Source organism: Gracilinanus agilis, chromosome 4 (assembly GCF_016433145.1).
Source record: "Gracilinanus agilis isolate LMUSP501 chromosome 4, AgileGrace, whole genome shotgun sequence".
NCBI classification, from domain to species: Eukaryota; Metazoa; Chordata; class Mammalia; order Didelphimorphia; family Didelphidae; genus Gracilinanus; species Gracilinanus agilis.
In genome coordinates, this window is record NC_058133.1 from 409,569,287 (window position 1) to 409,575,618 (window position 6,332).

The window sequence follows — 6,332 nt, forward strand, 5'->3', positions numbered from 1 at the left end:
CCTTCCTCTCTCTCCTCCCTCTTCCTAAGATTGCAGATAATATTATATAGGTTGTACATGTGCTATCATGCAATACATATTTCCATATTCATCATGTTGTGAAAGAAGACAAATGTCACTTACACACATACATATACATACAATCTTTATGAAGGAAATGAAGTGAAAAATTATATGCTTCCATCTCCATTCAGACTTTATCAGTTTCTTTTATGATGGTAGAAAGCCTTCTTCATCATGAGTGCATTCCACTTTTAAATATTTCTCATTTCAGGGGGGAATTTTTTCTGGATCACAGCTAAAGCACTCATGTAAACTTCAAGCACCCAAACTAAGTGATTTGACATTATCTTATCTTAGCAATTTCTTTTTAACCTTTGAGTCTGCTTCTCTAACTTCATCGTATCTTTGACTATTCTTGACCTTCTAATTGTACTCAAGGGCAGATCATAACAAAAGAGTAAAGGCAGTGGCCAAGTTGAACTGTGCTCAATATCCTAATTCTTTCTCCCTCCTCGAATCCATCTAGCAACACTTCTGTCAGAAAAATTTTCCTAAAACATCTTTTTCATCATTACTTTCCTATTAAAGCCCCTCAAAACTTCTCTAAATCTCATCAAAACTAAACTTCTATCTCTGTCCTCCATGACCTTCCAAGATTTGACCCTGAACCTGCCTAACCAACTTTACATCCTGCTACTCTCCAAAACATTCGCTCTGCTTCAAGATCCCTACATTTATCATCCTCTCCAAATGTTCATTTTACATGCTGTACTCACTTCCACCTTCAGATTTTTACTTACCATGTTCCTTTCTCATCCAGAATGTTCTCTCCTCTACCTTTCCAAATCCTACTCATTTTTCAGGATCCAGTTTAAAGTATTATCCCCCCTTAAATCCTTTCATTACTAAGTTAAACCTCATCAACATCTCTCCTCTCTGAGCTATATATTAATCTATATACCCTATTTAGTGCCAAAGTATATGCAGTTTCATTTTGCCCTTTATTTCCTTTGGATCCATTTTTTTCTGATTAGAATGTAAATTTCTTGTGGGCAGGTACCATATCTTCCACTGATCCTACAAACTCTATAGCATGTGGCACTGTACTGAGCACCTAGTCAAAGCCTGCTTACATGTTATTGTTGTATAACTGATTTTAGTCTACACATCTGACTGGGTGTTACAAGTCAGTTGACTCACTATGGTAAAAGAATATTGAAGGGAACTTGGGAAAGATCTACATTCTCAAGGCAGCTGCTCAAAGGAGTAAGCCCCCGTTTAATCATGTTTAGGTGGTAGCATCAGACAAAACTAATAGTGAATATCAATATTCTTTTCCTTGTGGATCCCTCTGGTTGTGTATTTTATGCAAACAATTTCCATGATATACATCTATCCCAGATTGTTGTATCATTTAACTCTCACATTTAACCAGTATTTATTCCTAGAGCAAGCAAAACATTGTTATATAAATGAAGATCAGTAGCTGTAATAAAGGAATAAAGAAAAGGTAAATAGGGGGTTTTTGGTCCTTTGGTAGGAAAAGGAGGGTGCAATAGTGGATTGAGGTGGTAAGGAGAGATGTAAGGGAATGGCTGAGTTTAGGGAAATAGAGGACAAGGTAGTATAATGAACGGTAAGGGAGATGATGAGGTAATTAGGGGAGGCAGCTACAACAGGGAGACACTAAGACTAGAGGCAGAGGTTACTAGGGAAGGAAGGCTGGACTCTTCCAGGGAAAATGATATTTCTACAGACACAAAAATTAGGGCCATTCAGAAGTGGTTTGAATCTGACTAGAGGGCTTTCTAGTCAGTTTCTCAAGTTCACAAAGAAGGAGTCCCAAGGCTCCTCCCTATTAGTGAAACTGAAGGGTTTCCAGGAGGAAGTATAGAGACAACTACTTCCTCCCAAGATGGATGCTCCCAGATTCCCTCAGGAAAATAAAGAGAATTATTCCTACTCTCCTTCAACCTTCACTTATTGTTGAGGCAATGACTTAGCAGAGGGTTTGATTAGGTAACATGGGGTTTCTTAAAGTTTCAGGGTTGATTATAAAGGAGAGAGGAGTTCAGGATTTCCCTAACTGCCACTAGAGAGAAGCTCAAGGAGGGGGAGGGTCACAGGAATGGCTTGGACTGAGAGAGAACCTGCTCTCTCTCAGCCAGGGAAGTTTGGCTGCCCTTGAGGTTAGGGAGTACTAAAACAATAAAGCAAGGGATAGTTTGTTTCAAGAGTAAGCCCTACTTGTCTATGAGGAACTAAATCCTCAAAGTCTAATTGCTACAACCCCAAAATCCACCCTTCTCCCAAAGCCCACAGAAAAATCAGGAAGGTAATAGGGGAATAATATAGGGAAGATCAGGGAAGGTCCAGAGAAGTTAGCTAAGCTCCAAATGTCCAAAGACAAAGGCACAGATTCAAGGCAAGGTTTCAGCTCAAAGGCAGAGCCCAGTTCACCCCTCCACTCTTCACAAGCTTCTGGGACCAATTGACCTTTGTCAGAGTTCTAAGGCTTTCTAACTGCCAGAAATTCTAGTTAGGTTTTGCAAGGGTAAATGCCTTGATTGCATCTCTGCATTACATAGCACAATGTGCTGGAGTTTCGCAAAAAAAAAAAATAATAATAATAATAATAATAATAATAATAATAATCTCACACAACCCATTTTGTTAAATGAATTCCTAGTCAGTCTTAGATTGTAAGTTCCCACAGGATAGCGACCAGATCCATAGATTCATTGAGTACTGGAGGATAGAAATGGAACTCAAATGGATCTGAGAAGTCATCTGGCCCAACCCCCTTATTTTACACCTGATAGAAACCAAGGTTCGGTGGTTTTCCGAAGGTCACACAGTAAGCATCAGATGCAGGATTTGAATCTAGGGAACCTAACATTGCTCTTTCCACTGTTTTCTATTGATCTTTTATCTCTCTGTGTATAGTATATTCTATAGTGATGTGTGCATATTAGGAATGAATAAATTATTTTGATGATGCTTGATTGATCCAACAAGGCAGTCACCCAAGCATAAGTGTTTCAGCCAAGACATCTTATTTTTAATGTGTTGATGCCATTGTTATTTATATCCATAAGGTATTCTTTGTACATACATTCTTCCCCTATAAAATATAGAATTGTTAGCCCTAATATCAGAGATCCAAAACTTTCCCCTTTAAATCACTGGGTTGCCCCAAGCTAGTCACTTAATTTTTGTTTCTTATAAGCCTCATCAATAAAATTTACATAACAGCAGTAATATCTATAGCTCATTGTTGTGTGGAGTCATTATGATAAAAACTGAAAAAAATGAAATTTTTTATGAAAAAAACTCAGAAAAATAAGCAAAGGATTGCTTATGGAAAGCTTTCGTTGTTATTATTGTCTAGTTGTGTCCAACTCTCTCATGACTCCATTTGGGATTTTCTTAGCAAAGATAATGGAGAGGTTTGCCATTTCCTTCTCCAGAGCATTTTACAGATGAGGAAACTGAGACAAACAGGGCTAAGTGACTTGCCAAGGGTCACACAATTAAATTAGCAAGTGTCTGAAGCCAGATTTGAACCTAAGAAAAAAGAATCTTCCTGGCTCCAGGCCCGGAACCCTCTCCATTGTCCCATCTAGTTTCCCTACCAAGCAACAATCATACCATACTCTGTTTTAGTCGTTCTGACTTAGGATGCACTCAACACTGAAGACTGAAGGTGACAGGTAGTACAAATAGCTTTTAAAATGTTTGTGGTTTGTGCCTTTAGTTCCACCTTACTTTTGCCCTAAGGCCTAGAAGCTCACTCTTTCTCAACACTTCCCTAGCTCTTGAGACAAACAACTCCTTTCCAAAAATTTCTCCAGGTAGATCTACCACCAAAGCTAAATGCCCAGGCAGATTCTTGAAATCAAATGTTAGTCTTTGACTCAAAAAACTCCCTTGCTTATTTCAAGTTACCTTGCTAGGCATTTTCTTCTGTTCCTGTTTTCATTAACTCAGATAACCTTCTAGCTTATTTTTCTCTTCTTCATTTCTATTCTCATTCAATACCCTCTCACCTTCCAGACCCACTGGTATATCACTACCACATTTTCTGCCCCACTTTTGTTCTGTCAGCTGTCTATACATCTCTAACTCATTAGAAATTAGACATTTTGTAGTTGTATATTCACATTTGACATACATAAGATGTCTTCTGTCTATGCCCAAGAGATACTCATAATTAATATCCAGTTAAGAAGGGAATGGCATTACGAAGTTGAGAGATTGATGGCAATTGTATGATCTGACAGAATGAAGTTAAGGGACAAGTCAAGGCACACCCAAATGAAACAAGAGAGATTGGCAACATGAAAAGAAGGGACAATATTTAAGTCATGGGCTATAACATGGGAATGTAGTGATCAAACAAAAAGATAAATAGGTTTTTCCACAAGTATGGCATCTATGTGGTTTGAGCCAAAGAATCCAGAGTTACATATCACCAACCTCAAGGGGAAATTGTATTTCTCAATTAATAATCATAGTTTTATTTTTCTATACTCATTTGATTGTGTTTCTCATTAATAATTCCTCCAAAAGAATTTATGGGAGAGAAAAATAAATGCTTGTTAATTTTAAAATCATGTTTAAATTTTTAATGTAATAAACTTATGGCAGGTGGAGACTTCAAGGAAAAAAGAATTAATTTTTCGCCATAGTTTGGTATGTAGTAGATGTCAGAAAATATCCCAGAAAATTTTGCTTTTACTAGGTGACATATTTTTGGGACAGTGGAATTTGTCCTAAGATTGTCCTAACCTTAGAGCAAAATTTATCTTTCTCCTTCCTCTTTCCCATTTACTTCTTCCATATTCAATTTCATTTCTTTCACCCACTGGCCTGGCCTATTAGCTCAGGTACAGTCTCATTCTCAATACATTTACATGACATTTGCATTTGGCACAGAGCACAGTGACAGTGCCTCTTCCCACTAACCCAGCAGGTTCTGAGATGCCAGCCAGCTCAGAGTGAGAGGAAGAGACATGATGAAGCTGCTCACAATCCTTGATGCTGTCTCAGTGACCTCTGCTGTATCTCTGTCCAGTGTGGTTTTGGAAGCAATTCAGAAAGCACCTGCTGAAATGCTTGCAAGGAATCCATGTGCTTTGCCAACTTAGTGATCGGCATCACTCTTGAAGAACATGAAGGTCACCCTTTTGCCTTGTATTTTATTTTTCTTTTTTGTTCCTTTCAATATGAAAGCAAAAACTTCTAAATTTTATAGAAAGCATAGCACATACAATTTGGAAATGGACATTACTGGCTGCCTTCATTCATTATTACCTGATATCCAAATAGCTCTTTATCTAAAAGCTTGTTAATGACTTGGAGGTGGAGGATAATTATTAGTGGCCATAAGTTCTCTAGCTTTAAAAAAAACTTTGTAATTCTTCTTTTCTAGATTCTTATGTGAACTCAGTGCAAATTTAGTCCCCAAGTACACAAATTTCCATTTTTCAAAAGTTTTAATTAATTCTGGCTTAGGGAACATGATCCATTTGCTCTCAGTGGGATTCATATGAAACTATTTCAACAAATCTTCTTTGGATATAGTTTTATTTTGATTCTTAGGTCACCCTGTTAAGCTTAAAATATATGCAAACAGTTGGGAATAAAGAGAATCATGAGATGAATCCATATCCAGAAGAGATGAGAAGAGTATGGAAAATTAATCTGAACAATGTTCAAACTCAACAAGCATTTGTTAAGCACCTACTCTGAGCAGAACACCCATGCTAGGCACTGGAGGAAAGTTTAAATTAGGAACAGCCCCTTCCCTCCTGGAGCTTATAGTCTAGTGCAGTGATGGGCAAACTATGGCCCACAGGCCAGATGCAGGACCCCTGAAATGTTCTATCCCGCTGAGCAACATTATTCCTAATCTGAAGAATACAATGAGTAGGATACAATACAATGAAACTATGAAAGAGTTGCCTTAGAAACAGACTGACAGATGAGCAATTCCTTTCCTTTGGTCCTCCCTTTAAAAAGTTTGCCCATCACTGGCTAGTGGTTTAGGTACAAAAAGTATAAAACACGTTATTATATGTATATTTGAGAACAAGAGGAGGAAGAAAAAGAGGAGGAGATTGAAGATAAACATCAAGAGGAGAATGAGGAGGAAGAGGAGGAAAAGGAGGAGAAAGAGGAAGAAGAGAAAGAGGAGGATGTGGAGGAGGAGAAGGAGAAGAAGAAAAAAGAGGAAGAGAAGAAGAAAAAGGAATAGGAGAAGGAGAAGAGGAGGAGGAAGAAGAGGAAGAAGAGGAAGAAGAAGAAGAAGAAAAAGAAGAAGAAAG